The following is a 17352-nucleotide window of genomic DNA, read 5'->3' as shown; positions in this document are numbered from 1 at the left end:
GATGACCCATATAATACAGTGATTTATTGATTTTATTGTTACAAACTGTTGTTGATTTTTAGTATCTACTAAAGGTCCCCATACACCTAAAGATCTGCTCGCTTGGCGATGTTGCCAAGCGAACGGATCTTCTCCCAAAATCCCCACCTACGGGTGGGCGATATTGGGGGAATTTAGGCTAATTCGATCGTTTGGCCCTGGGGCTAAACGATGGAATTATAATGACGGGCATAGGCAAGTCGGTCCGGGGACCGCATCAAAGAGCCAATGCGGTCCCCGATCCGACTAGATATTCTACTGGCTACTAGGCTACTAGGTACAGTCTACTGACTGTTCCAAACCATTATCCTATTGCATAAGCACCTGATGGCTGGAGGAATGTGCCCTACAGGTATAAAACAATATTGTTGATGAATGAAATATACTCCTCGCAAAGGAGGCCTTTAGTCTTTGCATTATTATCACAATGAATCCCTATATCGACTCTACATTTATTTATACATATTAATTATATCTCATCAAAAGCATCTTTTTGTGAGACTAAACATTCACCTTTAGCGATAACTTGCATTGGATAATAGGCCTTCTATCCCATAAAGTAACATCAACTTTTTTCACTCCACCAGGAGGAGCCCACGGAAGAGCCCAAGCCACCGTTCTGCCTGGTAAGCAGTAAAGGAGATGGTACCATAGATTCCTTATGTTATTCGCTTCTTCCTAAATGTTGTGTTCACTTTAACAGAATTTACCATTTAATATGACTGTTTGCAAACAGCTAACTATAGCCAATAAACCCATATAACTTGTGATATAAATGTTATTTCCATCCACATATGGATCTGTGCATACAATAGTTATAGCACTGCCCCCCCCCCCAGTTTAGTAGATATCCATGGCTCTGATCAATTTTTCTCTCTTAACCAGGAACCATCTGTTGGATCTGGCAACTTTGTTTGCCAAGTGAGTATCAAATAATTCAATAATAAAACACCAGTCCCTTAATATAACATATGATCTATTTTCCCTTTCTAAAATGCTGACTTGATTTGATAACTTGACTTTTATCTCTTAACCAGGAACCAACAGAAACCCCTGGCAACAACAACTGCCAGGTAAGTAGGTTTGGTTTTCGGAAGTTTAGGGAATTTGTATTGTACAAGGTACATTTTAGACACTAAACTACAGAGTTATAGTAAGTTGATTAGATAACTAACTTTATTTCTCTTAGGAGGAGGAGCCAGAGCAGGAACTGGAGCCGGCTATTAACATCTGCCATGTAAGCATAAGAGAGGGATGAGAGGGGCAAATAAAAATCAAACTATATTTTATTTATGCAAGACTGTATATCAGCTTCTTTAAAACATAAATATTAAAACTTGCAACATCTTTTTCTTACCTTTTTTCCATCAGGAGACTCCAGCATTCCCTGATAATAACATCTGTCAGGTAAGAAAAAATAATAGGATCACAATAGAAAAGGATATTTTAAGAGAATATCAAATTAGAGTTTCACTTTGGGGGCGGCAATTTGTTAGGCACCGCCTACTTGGCCAGATATTTAGTCATCAGCCTTCTTATTGGTCTGCACCCAGAACCATTGCATCAGGCAATGTGTTTAGAAAGGCTCAGTTTTTATTGGAGCCATGAAATTATTTTTAAAATCTTTTTTTTCCTTACTTAACCAGGAGGAAGAGCTGATAGTGGAGGTGAGCGCCGACACCCGCCCCTCCCGCTACCAGGAATCTTTAGATGAGAGCCCTCAGTGTAACACCAGTGAGGTATGGGCCAAATATTTTGCAGGGGTCCCAATATGTTTAAAAGCGCTCAGTTTGTATTGGAGCTACAGGGGTCATGAATAATATCTGTAAAGAATAATAATAATATTTACCAAACAATAAGAATTATTTACTAACATAGTTTGGTGTGGGCAACTGCATTTGGGCAAGTTAGCCTCAGTTAACCAGTCAGCATCTGTTTCTTACCGGTCTTCTAGCGTGTATAAATTAGAAAATAAAAAAATCTGATTGGTTGCTATGATTACATACACTCATACAATTTAACTGATAGGCTCCTGCCACACGTGCTAGATACTCGGCCTTTGGATAAACACAGGCTGACAATCCGACCCTATGTTCCTAAATGCTTGTTGATGTGCCACCGCATCCGGCATTTACCCTATTTAAGTAAATAAGTACCACTGTGTCGGGCAAATAAAAATCACCCTCTATTTTATGCAAGACTGTATATTAGCTTCTATACAACAGAAATATTACAATGCGCAATAACTTTTTCTTACTTTTTTTTCAATCAGGAGACTCTCGATATCCCTGACGACAACATCTGTCAGGTAAGAAAAAAATAATAGGGTCACAATAGAAAAAGATATTTTAAGAGAATATCCAAAATTTTTTAGGCACCGCCTACTTGGCCAGAAATTAAGACTAATGCCACATGGGGGGGGCTGACCTTGGCCTTCAGAAAAACACAGGCCAAGAATCAGCCCCTACACTGGCATCAGCCTTCTTCCTGGTCTGAACCCAGAACCATCGCATCAGGCAATGTGTTTAGAAAGGCTCAGTTTTTATCGGAGCCATGAAATTATTTTTAAAATCTTTTTTTTCTTACTTAACCAGGAGGAAGAGCTGATAGTGGAGGTGAGCGCCGACACCCGCCCCTCCCACTACCAGGAATCTTTAGATGAGAGCACTCAGCTTAACACCTGTGAGGTATGGGCCAAACATTTTGCAGGGGTCCCAATGTGTTTAAAAGGGCTCAGTTTGTATTGGAGCTACAGGGGTCATGAATAATATCTGTAAAGAATAATAATAATAATATTTATCAAACAGTAAAAATTATTTACTAACATAGTTTGGTGTGGGCAACTGCATTAGGGCAAGTTAGCCTCAGTTAACCAGTCAGCATCTGTTTCTTACCGGCCTTCTAGCGTGGGTTTATTCAATATTTCAATGAATTTTAGCAGACTTAAGTTATGGGTACCTAACATTTTGGCACCCCCAAGTGACTTAGGCTTTCCTTTAAATTATAGTTTTCATATTTGTGCATTTATTTTTAGTGATAAACCTTTTTTTCTTCACTACAGAGGGAACGAGATCAAACAGATTCCACCATCATTCAATCTGTCGTGGTAAGCAGAGAACTGAGCAACTTCATTTCCTAAACACCATTTTCCTACCTATTTGCGTTATCAAAGCCGTGTTATTTCCTTGCCTATAGATTTCTACGCACAATAACCTGGATGGGGTTGCACTATATACAAACTGAATTCATATTAATCCAAACTAAACAAACTGGATTAAGTCAATGTATTCCCAGTTGGCCACATTCCCCTATTGTTTCTCCTTTGAATAATAAACATTTGTAAACATTTATCCACTGATAGATAACAATGGTCACTTTCCTCACTTTTAAAACCATTTAATATTGAAATTCAGCTGCAGAATCATCCATTGCCAGCTCCATAGATGACCCATATAATACAGTGATTTATTGATTTTATTGTTACAAACTGTTGTTGATGTTTAGTACCTACTAAATGTGCCCAAACAGCTTATGATCCGCGATGTCGCCAAGCGAGTGGATCTTCTCCCAAAATCCCCCACCTACGGGTGGGCGATATTGGGGGAATTTAGGCTAATTCGATCGTTTGGCCCTGGGGCCAAACGATCGAATTTTAATGACGGGCATAGGCAAAGTCGGTCCGGGGACCTCATCAACGAGCCGATGCGGTCCCCGATCCGACTAGATTTTCTAACTTGCCCGATCAAGATCTGCCCAATTTCAGGCCAGATATCGGTCGGGCAGGCCCGTCGGTAGTGCCCATACACGGGCCAATTAGCTGGCGATTCAGTCTAAGGGACCTTTAGGGTCACCGAGTTTAGATACTGAGGTATAATTGTGTCACTAAAGATAATGGATACTTCACTGATAACGTTATAACTGACTGGCAGACCCCTCGACAAAATTATAAACTAAGCAGTGTAGAAACATATCTGATTGGCTACTAGGTACAGTCTACTGACTGTTCCAAACCATTATCCTACTGCATAAGCACCTGATGGCTGGAGGAATGTGCCCTACAGGTATAAAAAAATATTGTTGATGAATGAAATATACTCCTCGCAAAGGCGGCCTTTAGCCTTTGCATTATTATCACAATGAATCCCTATATCGACTCTACATTTATTTATACATATTAATTATATCTCATCAAAAGCATCTTTTTGTGAGACTAAACATTCACCTTTAGCGATAACTTGCATTGGATAATAGGCCTTCTACCCCATAAAGTAACATCAACTTTTTTCACTCACAGGAGGAGCCCACGGAAGAGCCCAAGCCACTGTTCTGCCTGGTAAGCAGTAAAGGAGATGGTACCATAGATTCCTTATGTTATTAGCTTCTTCCTAAATGTTGTGTTCACTTTAACAGAATTTACCATTTAATATGACTGTTAGCAAACAGCTAACTATAGCCAATGAACCCATACCCATATAACTTGTGATATAAATGTTATTTCCATCCACATATGGATCTGTGCATACAATAGTTATAGCACTGCCCCCCGCCCCCCCCCCCAGTTTAGTAGATATCCAGGCTCTGATCAATTTTTCTCTCTTAACCAGGAACCATCTGTTGGATCTGGCAACTTTGTTTGCCAAGTGAGTATCATATAATTCAATAATAAAACACCAGTCCCTTAATATAACATATGATCTATTTTCCTTTTCTAAAATGCTGACTTGATTTGATAACTTGACTTTTATCTCTTAACCAGGAACCAACAGAAACCCCTGGCAACAACAACTGCCAGGTAAGTAGGTTTGGTTTTCGGAAGTTTAGGGAATTTGTATTGTACAAGGTACATTTTAGACACTAAACTACAGAGTTATAGTAAGTTGATTAGATAACTAACTTTATTTCTCTTAGGAGGAGGAGCCAGAGCAGGAACTGGAGCCGGCTATTAACATCTGCCATGTAAGCATAAGAGAGGGATGAGGGGGGCAAATAAAAATCACCCTATATTTTATTTATGCAAGACTGTATATCAGCTTCTTTAAAACATAAATATTAAAACTTGCAACATCTTTTTCTTACCTTTTTTCCATCAGGAGACTCCAGCATTCCCTGAGAATAACACCTGTCAGGTAAGAAAAAATAATAGGATCACAATAGAAAAGGATATTTTAAGAGAATATCAAATTAGAGTTTCACTTTGGGGGCGGCAATTTGTTAGGCACCGCCTACTTGGCCAGATATTTAGTCATCAGCCTTCTTATTGGTCTGCACCCAGAACCATTGCATCAGGCAATGTGTTTAGAAAGGCTCAGTTTTTATTGGAGCCATGAAATTATTTTTAAAATCTTTTTTTTCCTTACTTAACCAGGAGGAAGAGCTGATAGTGGAGGTGAGCGCCGACACCCGCCCCTCCCACTACCAGGAATCTTTAGATGAGAGCCCTCAGCTTAACACCAGTGAGGTATGGGCCAAATATTTTGCAGGGGTCCCAATGTGTTTAAAAGGGCTCAGTTTGTATTGGAGCTACAGGGGTCATGAATAATATCTGTAAAGAATAATAATAATATTTACCAAACAATAAGAATTATTTACTAACATAGTTTGGTGTGGGCAACTGCATTAGAGCAAGTTAGCCTCAGTTAACCAGTCAGCATCTGTTTCTTACCGGTCTTCTAACGTGTATAAATTAGAAAATAAAAAAAATATGATTGGTTGCTATGATTACATACACTCATACAATTTAACTCATAGGCTCCTGCCACACGTGCTAGATACTCGGCCTTTGGATAAACACAGGCTGACAATCCGACCCTATGTTCCTAAATGCTTGTTGATGTGCCACCGCATCCGGCATTTACCCTATATAAGTAAATAAGTACCACTGTGTCGGGCAAATAAAAATCACCCTCTATTTTATGCAAGACTGTATATTAGCTTCTATACAACAGAAATATTACAATGTGCAATAACTTTTTCTTACCTTTTTTTCAATCAGGAGACTCTCGATATCCCTGACGACAACATCTGTCAGGTAAGAAAAAAATAATAGGGTCACAATAGAAAAAGATATTTTAAGAGAATATCCAACATTTGTTAGGCACCGCCTACTTGGCCAGATATTAAGACTAATGCCACATGGGGGGCTGATCTTGACCTTCAGAAAAACACAGGCCAAGAATCAGCCCCTACACTGGCATCAGCCTTCTTCCTGGTCTGAACTCAGACCCATTGCGTCAGGCAGTGTGTTTAAAAGGGCTCAGTTTTTATCGGAGCCATGAAATTATTTTTAAAATCTTTTTTTTCTTACTTAACCAGGAGGAAGAGCTGATAGTGGAGGCGAGCGCCGACACCCGCCCCTGCCACTACCAGGAATCTTTAGATGAGAGCCCTCAGCTTAACACCTGTGAGGTATGGGCCAAACATTTTGCAGGGGTCCCAATGTGTTTAAAAGGGCTCAGTTTGTATTGGAGCTACAGGGGTCATGAATAATATCTGTAAAGAATAATAATAATAATATTTATCAAACAGTAAAAATTATTTACTAACATAGTTTGGTGTGGGCAACTGCATTAGAGCAAGTTAGCCTCAGTTAACCAGTCAGCATCTGTTTCTTACCGGCCTTCTAGCGTGGGTTTATTCAATATTTCAATGAATTTTAGCAGACTTAATTTATGGGTACCTAACATTTTGGCACCCCCAAGTGACTTAGGCTTTCCTTTAAATTATAGTTTTCATATTTGTGCATTTATTTTTAGTGATAAACCTTTTTTTCTTCACTACAGAGGGAACGAGATCAAACAGATTCCACCATCATTGAATCTGTCGTGGTAAGCAGAGAACTGAGCAACTTCATTTCCTAAACACCATTTTCCTACCTATTTGCGTTATCAAAGCCGTGTTATTTCCTTGCCTATAGATTTCTACGCACAATAACCTGGATGAGGTTGCACTATATACAAACTGAATTCATATTAATCCAAACTAAACAAACTGGATTAAGTCAATGTATTCCCAGTTGGCCACATTCCCCTATTGTTTCTCCTTTGAATAATAAACATTTGTAAACATTTATCCACTGATTGATAACAATGGTCACTTTCCTCACTTTTAAAACCATTTAATATTGAAATTCAGCTGCAGAATCATCCATTACCAGCTCCATAGATGACCCATATAATACAGTGATTTATTGATTTTATTGTTACAAACTGTTGTTTATTTTTAGTACCTACTAAAGGTGCCCATACACCTTAAGATCCCCTCACTTGGCGATGTCACCAAGTGAGCGGATCTTCTCCCGATATCCCCACCTTAGGGTGGCCGTTATTGGGGGAATTTAGGCTAATTCGATCGTTTGACCCTTGAGCAAAACGATGGAATTATAATGACGGGCATAGGCAAAGTCGGTCTGGGGGCCACATCAATGAGCCGACGTGGCCCCGATTCAACTAGATTTTCTAACCTGGCCGATTGAGATCTGCCCAATTTCAGGCCAGATATCGGTCAGGCAGGCCCGTCGGTAGTGCCCATACACGGGCAGATTAGCTGCTGAATCAGTCTAAGGGACCCATATCAGCAGCTAGAATCGGCCCGTGTATGGGGACCTTTAGGGTCACCGAGTTTAGATACTGAGGTATAATTGTGTCATTAAAGATAATGGATACTTCACTGATAACGCTATAACTGACTGGCAGACCCCTCGACAAAATTATAAACTAAGCAGTGAATTAATATTCAAAACTAAGTAGAAACATATCTGATTGGCTACTAGGTACAGTCTACTGACTGTTCCAAACCATTATCCTATTGCATAAGCACCTGATGGCTGGAGGAATGTGCCCTACAGGTATAAAAAAATATTGTTGATGAATGAAATATACTCCTCGCAAAGGAGGCCTTTAGCCTTTGCATTATTATCACAATGAATCCCTATATCGACCAGTCAGGCAGTGTGTTTAAAAGGGCTCAGTTTTTATCGGAGCCATGAAATTATTTTTAAAATCTTTTTTTTCTTACTTAACCAGGAGGAAGAGCTGATAGTGGAGGTGAGCGCCGACACCCGCCCCTCCCACTACCAGGAATCTTTAGATGAGAGCCCTCAGCTTAACACCAGTGAGGTATGGGCCAAACATTTTGCAGGGGTCCCAATGTGTTTAAAAGGGCTCAGCTTGTATTGGAGCTACAGGGGTCATGAATAATATCTGTAAAGAATAATAATATTTATCAAACAGTAAAAATTATTTACTAACATAGTTTGGTGTGGGCAACTGCATTTGGGCAAGTTAGCCTCAGTTAACCAGTCAGCATCTGTTTCTTACCGGCCTTCTAGCGTGGGTTTATTCAATATTTCAATGAATTTTAGCAGACTTAATTTATGGGTACCTAACATTTTGGCACCCCCAAGTGACTTAGGCTTTCCTTTAAATTATAGTTTTCATATTTGTGCATTTATTTTTAGTGATAAACCTTTTTTTCTTCTTCACTACAGAGGGAACGAGATCAAACAGATTCCAACATCATTGAATCTGTCGTGGTAAGCAGAGAACTGAGCAACTTCATTTCCTAAACACCATTTTCCTACCTATTTGCGTTATCAAAGCCGTGTTATTTCCTTGCCTATAGATTTCTACACACAATAACCTGGATGGGGTTGCACTATATACAAACTGAATTCATATTAATCCAAACTAAACAAACTGGATTAACTCAATGTATTCCCAGTTGGCCACATTCCCCTATTGTTTCTCCTTTGAATAATAAACATTTGTAAACATTTAGCCACTGATTGATAACAATGGTCACTTTCCTCACTTTTAAAACCATTTAATATTGAAATTCAGCTGCAGAATCATCCATTGCCAGCTCCATAGATGACCCATATAATACAGTGATTTATTGATTTTATTGTTACAAACTGTTGTTGATGTTTAGTACCTACTAAAGGTGCCCAAACAGCTTATGATCCGCGATGTCGCCAAGCGAGTGGATCTTCTCCCAAAATCCCCACCTATGGGTGGGCGATATTGGGGGAATTTAGGCTAATTCGATCGTTTGGCCCCAGGGCCAAATATAATATAATGACGGGCATAGGCAAAGTCGGTCCGGGGACCTCATCAATGAGCCGATGCGGTCCCTGATCCGACTAGATTTTCTAACCTGCCCGATCAAGATCTGCCCAATTTCAGGCCAGATATCGGTCGGGCAGGCCCGTCGGTAGTGCCCATACACGGGCCAATTAGCTGCCGATTCAGTCTAAGGGACCTTTAGGGTCACCGAGTTTAGATACTGAGGTATAATTGTGTCACTAAAGATAATGGATACTTCACTGATAACGTTATAACTGACTGGCAGACCCCTTGACAAAATTATAAACTAAGCAGTGTAGAAACATATCTGATTGGCTACTAGGTACTGTCTACTGACTGTTCCAAACCATTATCCTATTGCATAAGCACCTGATGGCTGGAGGAATGTTCCCTACAGGTATAAAAAAATATTGTTGATGAATGAAATATACTCCTCGCAAAGGAGGCCTTTAGCCTTTGCATTATTATCACAATGAATCCCTATATCGACCCTACATTTATTTATACATATTAATTATATCTCATCAAAAGCATCTTTTTGTGAGACTAAACATTCACCTTTAGCGATAACTTGCATTGGATAATAGGCCTTCTATCCCATAAAGTAACATCAACTTTTTTCACTCACAGGAGGAGCCCACGGAAGAGCCCAAGCCACCGTTCTGCCTGGTAAGCAGTAAAGGAGATGGTACCATAGATTCCTTATGTTATTCGCTTCTTCCTAAATGTTGTGTTCACTTTAACAGAATTTACCAACTAACTTTACCAACTAACTATAGCCAATGAACCCATACCCATATAACTTGTGATATAAATGTTATTTCCATCCACATATGGATCTGTGCATACAATAGTTATAGCACTGCCCCCCCCAGTTTAGTAGATATCCATGGCTCTGATCAATTTTTCTCTCTTAACCAGGAACCATCTGTTGGATCTGGCAACTTTGTTTGCCAAGTGAGTATCAAATAATTCAATAATAAAACACCAGTCCCTTAATATAACATATGATCTATTTTCCTTTTCTAAAATGCTGACTTGATTTTATAACTTGACTTTTATCTCTTAACCAGGAACCAACAGAAACCCCTGGCAACAACAACTGCCAGGTAAGTAGGTTTGGTTTTCGGAAGTTTAGGGAATTTGTATTGTACAAGGTACATTTTAGACACTAAACTACAGAGTTATAGTAAGTTGATTAGATAACTAACTTTATTTCTCTTAGGAGGAGGAGCCAGAGCAGGAACTGGAGCCGGCTATTAACATCTGCCATGTAAGCATAAGAGAGGGATGAGGGGGGCAAATAAAAATCACCCTATATTTTATTTATGCAAGACTGTATATCAGCTTCTTTAAAACATAAATATTAAAACTTGCAACATCTTTTTCTAACCTTTTTTTCCATCAGGAGACTCCAGCATTCCCTGAGAATAACACCTGTCAGGTAAGAAAAAATAATAGGGTCACAATAGAAAAGGATATTTTAAGAGAATATCAAATTAGAGTTTCACTTTGGGGGCGGCAATTTGTTAGGCACCGCCTACTTGGCCAGATATTAAGGCATCAGCCTTCTTATTGGTCTGCACCCAGAACCATTGCATCAGGCAATGTGTTTAGAAAGGCTCAGTTTTTATTGGAGCCATGAAATTATTTTTAAAATCTTTTTTTTCCTTAACCAGGAGGAAGAGCTGATAGTGGAGGTGAGCGCCGACACCCGCCCCTCCCGCTACCAGGAATCTTTAGATGAGAGCCCTCAGCTTAACACCAGTGAGGTATGGGCCAAATATTTTGCAGGGGTCCCAATATGTTTAAAAGGGCTCAGTTTGTATTGGAGCTACAGGGGTCATGAATAATATCTGTAAAGAATAATAATAATATTTACCAAACAATAAGAATTATTTACTAACATAGTTTGGTGTGGGCAACTGCATTTGGGTAAGTTAGCCTCAGTTAACCAGTCAGCATCTGTTTCTTACCGGTCTTCTAGCGTGTATAAATTAGAAAATAAAAAAAATATGATTGGTTGCTACGATTACATACACTCATACAATTTAACTGATAGGCTCCTGCCACACGTGCTAGATACTCGGCCTTTGGATAAACACAGGCTGACAATCCGACCCTATGTTCCTAAATGCTTGTTGATGTGCCGCCGCATCCGGCATTTACCGTATATAAGTAAATAAGCACCACTGTGTCGGGCAAATAAAAATCACCCTCTATTTTATGCAAGACTGTATATCAGCTTCTATACAACAGAAATATTACAATGTGCAATAACTTTTTCTTTCCTTTTTTTCAATCAGGAGACTCACGATATCCCTGACGACAACATCTGTAAGGTAAGAAAAAAATAATAGGGTCACAAAAGAAAAAGATATTTTAAGAGAATATCCAACATTTTTTAGGCACCGCCTACTTGGCCAGAAATTAAGGCTAATGCCACATGGGGGGCTGATCTTGGCTTTCAGAAAAACACAGGCCAAGAATCAGCCCCTACACTGGCATCAGCCTTCTTCCTGGTCTGAACCCAGAACCATCGCATCAGGCAGTGTGTTTAAAAGGGCTCAGTTTTTATCGGAGCCATGAAATTATTTTTTAATTCTTTTTTTTCTTACTTAACCAGGAGGAAGAGCTGATAGTGGAGGCGAGCGCCGACACCCGCCCCTGCCACTACCAGGAATCTTTAGATGAGAGCCCTCAGCTTAACACCAGTGAGGTATGGGCCAAATATTTTGCAGGGGTCCCAATGTGTTTAAAAGGGCTCAGTTTGTATTGGAGCTACAGGGGTCATGAATAATATCTGTAAAGAATAATAATAATAATATTTATCAAACAGTAAAAATTATTTACTAACATAGTTTGGTGTGGGCAACTGCATTTGGGCAAGTTAGCCTCAGTTAACCAGTCAGCATCTGTTTCTTACCGGCCTTCTAGCGTGGGTTTATTCAATATTTCAATGAATTTTAGCAGACTTAATTTATGGGTACCTAACATTTTGGCACCCCCAAGTGACTTAGGCTTTCCTTTAAATTATAGTTTTCATATTTGTGCATTTATTTTTAGTGATAAACCTTTTTTTCTTCACTACAGAGGGAACGAGATCAAACAGATTCCACCATCATTCAATCTGTCGTGGTAAGCAGAGAACTGAGCAACTTCATTTCCTAAACACCATTTTCCTACCTATTTGCGTTATCAAAGCCGTGTTATTTCCTTGCCTATAGATTTCTACGCACAATAACCTGGATGAGGTTGCACTATATACAAACTGAATTCATATTAATCCAAACTAAACAAACTGGATTAAGTCAATGTATTCCCAGTTGGCCACATTCCCCTATTGTTTCTCCTTTGAATAATAAACATTTGTAAACATTTAGCCACTGATAGATAACAATGGTCACTTTCCTCACTTTTAAAACCATTTAATATTGAAATTCAGCTGCAGAATCATCCATTGCCAGCTCCATAGATGACCCATATAATACAGTGATTTATTGATTTTATTGTTACAAACTGTTGTTGATGTTTAGTACCTACTAAATGTGCCCAAACAGCTTATGATCCGCGATGTCGCCAAGCAAGTGGATCTTCTCCCAAAATCCCCACCTATGGGTGGGCGATATTGGGGGAATTTAGGCTAATTCGATCGTTTGGCCCCAGGGCCAAATATAATATAATGACGGGCATAGGCAAAGTCGGTCCGGGGACCTCATCAATGAGCCGATGCGGTCCCTGATCCGACTAGATTTTCTAACCTGCCCGATCAAGATCTGCCCAATTTCAGGCCAGATATCGGTCGGGCAGGCCCGTCGGTAGTGCCCATACACGGGCCAATTAGCTGCCGATTCAGTCTAAGGGACCTTTAGGGTCACCGAGTTTAGATACTGAGGTATAATTGTGTCACTAAAGATAATGGATACTTCACTGATAACTTTATAACTGACTGGCAGACCCCTTGACAAAATTATAAGCTAAGCCGTGTAGAAACATATCTGATTGGCTACTAGGTACAGTCTACTGACTGTTCCAAACCATTATCCTATTGCATAAGCACCTGATGGCTGGAGGAATGTTCCCTACAGGTATAAAAAAATATTGTTGATGAATGAAATATTCTCCTCGCAAAGGAGGCCTTTAGTCTTTGCATTATTATCACAATGAATCCCTATATCGACCCTACATTTATTTATACATATTAATTATATCTCATCAAAAGCATCTTTTTGTGAGACTAAACATTCACCTTTAGCGATAACTTGCATTGGATAATAGGCCTTCTATCCCATAAAGTAACATCAACTTTTTTCACTCACAGGAGGAGCCCACGGAAGAGCCCAAGCCACCGTTCTGCCTGGTAAGCAGTAAAGGAGATGGTACCATAGATTCCTTATGTTATTAGCTTTTTCCTAAATGTTGTGTTCACTTTAACAGAATTTACCAACTAACTTTACCAACTAACTATAGCCAATAAACCCATACCCATATAACTTGTGATATAAATGTTATTTCCATCCACATATGGATCTGTGCATACAATAGTTATAGCACTGCCCCCCCCCAGTTTAGTAGATATCCATGGCTCTGATCAATTTTTCTCTCTTAACCAGGAACCATCTGTTGGATCTGGCAACTTTGTTTGTCAAGTGAGTATCAAATAATTCAATAATAAAACACCAGTCCCTTAATATAACATATGATCTATTTTCCTTTTCTAAAATGCTGACTTGATTTGATAACTTGACTTTTATCTCTTAACCAGGAACCAACAGAAACCCCTGGCAACAATAACTGCCAGGTAAGTAGGTTTGGTTTTCGGAAGTTTAGGGAATTTGTATTGTACAAGGTACATTTTAGACACTAAACTACAGAGTTATAGTAAGTTGATAAGATAACTAACTTTATTTCTCTTAGGAGGAGGAGCCAGAGCAGGAACTGGAGCCGGTTATTAACATCTGCCATGTAAGCATAAGAGAGGGATGAGAGGGGCAAATAAAAATCAAACTATATTTTATTTATGCAAGACTGTATATCAGCTTCTTTAAAACATAAATATTAAAACTTGCAACATCTTTTTCTAACCTTTTTTTCCATCAGGAGACTCCAGCATTCCCTGAGAATAACACCTGTCAGGTAAGAAAAAATAATAGGATCACAATAGAAAAGGATATTTTAAGAGAATATCAAATTAGAGTTTCACTTTGGGGGCGGCAATTTGTTAGGCACCGCCTACTTGGCCAGATATTTAGTCATCAGCCTTCTTATTGGTCTGCACCCAGAACCATTGCATCAGGCAATGTGTTTAGAAAGGCTCAGTTTTTATTGGAGCCATGAAATTATTTTTAAAATCTTTTTTTTCCTTAACCAGGAGGAAGAGCTGATAGTGGAGGTGAGCGCCGACACCCGCCCCTGCCACTACCAGGAATCTTTAGATGAGAGCCCTCAGCTTAACACCAGTGAGGTATGGGCCAAATATTTTGCAGGGGTCCCAATGTGTTTAAAAGCGCTCAGTTTGTATTGGAGCTACAGGGGTCATGAATAATATCTGTAAAGAATAATAATAATATTTACCAAACAATAAGAATTATTTACTAACATAGTTTGGTGTGGGCAACTGCATTAGAGCAAGTTAGCCTCAGTTAACCAGTCAGCATCTGTTTCTTATCGGTCTTCTAGCGTGTATAAATTAGAAAATAAAAAAAATATGATTGGTTGCTATGATTACATACACTCATACAATTTAACTGACAGGCTCCTGCCACACGTGCTAGATACTCGGCCTTTGGATAAACACAGGCTGACAATCCGACCCTATGTTCCTAAATGCTTGTTGATGTGCCACCGCATCCGGCATTTACCCTATATAAGTAAATAAGTACCACTGTGTCGGGCAAATAAAAATCACCCTCTATTTTATGCAAGACTGTATATCAGCTTCTATACAACAGAAATATTACAATGTGTAATAACTTTTTCTTACCTTTTTTTCAATCAGGAGACTCCCGATATCCCTGACGATAACACCTGTCAGGTAAGAAAAAAATAATAGGGTCACAATAGAAAAAGATATTTTAAGAGAATATCCAACATTTTTTAGGCACCGCCTACTTGGCCAGAAATTAAGACTAATGCCACATGGGGGGCTGATCTTGGCCTTCAGAAAAACACAGGCCAAGAATCAGCCCCTACACTGGCATCAGCCTTCTTCCTGGTCTGAACCCAGAACCATCGCGTCAGGCAATGTGTTTAAAAGGGCTCAGTTTTTATCGGAGCCATGAAATTATTTTTAAAATCTTTTTTTTCTTACTTAACCAGGAGGAAGAGCTGATAGTGGAGGCGAGCGCCGACACCCGCCCCTCCCACTACCAGGAATCTTTAGATGAGAGCCCTCAGCTTAACACCAGTGAGGTATGGGCCAAATATTTTGCAGGGGTCCCAATATGTTTAAAAGGGCTCAGTTTGTATTGGAGCTACAGGGGTCATGAATAATATCTGTAAAGAATAATAATAATAATATTTATCAAACAGTAAAAATTATTTACTAACATAGTTTGGTGTGGGCAACTGCATTTGGGCAAGTTAGCCTCAGTTAACCAGTCAGCATCTGTTTCTTACCGGCCTTCTAGCGTGGGTTTATTCAATATTTCAATGAATTTAACCGACTTAAGTTATGGGTACCTAACATTTTGGCACCCCCAAGTGACTTAGGCTTTCCTTTAAATTATAGTTTTCATATTTGTGCATTTATTTTTAGTGATAAACCTTTTTTTCTTCACTACAGAGGGAACGAGATCAAACAGATTCCAACATCATTGAATCTGTCGTGGTAAGCAGAGAACTGAGCAACTTCATTTCCTAAACACCATTTTCCTACCTATTTGCGTTATCAAAGCCGTGTTATTTCCTTGCCTATAGATTTCTACGCACAATAACCTGGATGGGGTTGCACTATATACAAACTGAATTCATATTAATCCAAACTAAACAAACTGGATTAAGTCAATGTATTCCCAGTTGGCCACATTCCCCTATTGTTTCTCCTTTGAATAATAAACATTTGTAAACATTTATCCACTGATTGATAACAATGGTCACTTTCCTCACTTTTAAAACCATTTAATATTGAAATTCAGCTGCAGAATCATCCATTGCCAGCTCCATAGATGACCCATATAATACAGTGATTTATTGATTTTATTGTTACAAACTGTTGTTTATTTTTAGTACCTACTAAAGGTGCCCATACACCTTAAGATCCCCTCACTTGGCGATGTCACCAAGTGAGCGGATCTTCTCCCGATATCCCCACCTTAGGGTGGCCGTTATTGGGGGAATTTAGGCTAATTCGATCGTTTGACCCTTGAGCAAAACGATGGAATTATAATGACGGGCATAGGCAAAGTCGGTCTGGGGGCCACATCAATGAGCCGACGTGGCCCCGATTCAACTAGATTTTCTAACCTGGCCGATTGAGATCTGCCCAATTTCAGGCCAGATATCGGTCGGGCAGGCCCATCGGTAGTGCCCATACACGGGCCGATTAGCTGCTGAATCAGTCTAAGGGACCCATATCAGCAGCTAGAATCGGCCCGTGCATGGGGACCTTTAGGGTCACCGAGTTTAGATACTGAGGTATAATTGTGTCACTAAAGATAATGGATACTTCACTGATAACGCTATAACTGACTGGCAGACCCCTCGACAAAATTATAAACTAAGCAGTGAATTAATATTCAAAACTAAGTAGAAACATATCTGATTGGCTACTAGGTACAGTCTACTGACTGTTCCAAACCATTATCCTATTGCATAAGCACCTGATGGCTGGAGGAATATGCCCTACAGGTATAAAAAAATATTGTTGATGAATGAAATATACTCCTCGCAAAGGAGGCCTTTAGCCTTTGCATTATTATCACAATGAATCCCTATATCGACCAGTCAGGCAGTGTGTTTAAAAGGGCTGTTTTTATCGGAGCCATGAAATTATTTTTAAAATCTTTTTTTTCTTACTTAACCAGGAGGAAGAGCTGATAGTGGAGGTGAGCGCCGACACCCGCCCCTCCCACTACCAGGAATCTTTAGATGAGAGCCCTCAGCTTAACACCAGTGAGGTATGGGCCAAACATTTTGCAGGGGTCCCAATGTGTTTAAAAGGGCTCAGCTTGTATTGGAGCTACAGGGGTCATGAATAATATCTGTAAAGAATAATAATAATATTTACCCA

General features: G+C 39.5%; 4 long non-coding RNA genes across 4 annotated transcripts; all 4 read left to right on the top strand.

The window, feature by feature from the left end:
• The first annotated feature begins 1082 nt into the window (after positions 1-1082).
• LOC116408285 lies at positions 1083-5553 on the top strand. Its single transcript, XR_004220844.1, has 4 exons — positions 1083-1112; positions 4948-4995; positions 5130-5165; positions 5405-5553. It is a non-coding gene; the product is annotated as an uncharacterized LOC116408285 (long non-coding RNA).
• Positions 1187-1765, top strand: LOC116408286. Its single transcript, XR_004220845.1, has 3 exons — positions 1187-1276; positions 1411-1446; positions 1686-1765. It is a non-coding gene; the product is annotated as an uncharacterized LOC116408286 (long non-coding RNA).
• A 2304-nt stretch (positions 5554-7857) lies between the features above and the next one.
• LOC116408284 lies at positions 7858-9781 on the top strand. Its single transcript, XR_004220843.1, has 3 exons — positions 7858-8153; positions 8525-8569; positions 9753-9781. It is a non-coding gene; the product is annotated as an uncharacterized LOC116408284 (long non-coding RNA).
• A 1970-nt stretch (positions 9782-11751) lies between these two features.
• On the top strand, positions 11752-13922 carry LOC116408283. The gene is made up of 5 exons (XR_004220842.1): positions 11752-11841; positions 12216-12260; positions 13444-13482; positions 13736-13771; positions 13888-13922. It is a non-coding gene; the product is annotated as an uncharacterized LOC116408283 (long non-coding RNA).
• Positions 13923-17352: the final 3430 nt, after the last annotated feature.

Source organism: Xenopus tropicalis, chromosome 1 (assembly GCF_000004195.4).
Source record: "Xenopus tropicalis strain Nigerian chromosome 1, UCB_Xtro_10.0, whole genome shotgun sequence".
Taxonomy (NCBI): domain Eukaryota; kingdom Metazoa; phylum Chordata; class Amphibia; order Anura; family Pipidae; genus Xenopus; species Xenopus tropicalis.
Note: the sequence above shows the minus strand (reverse complement) of the source record. Positions and strands in the feature narration are given on the sequence as shown.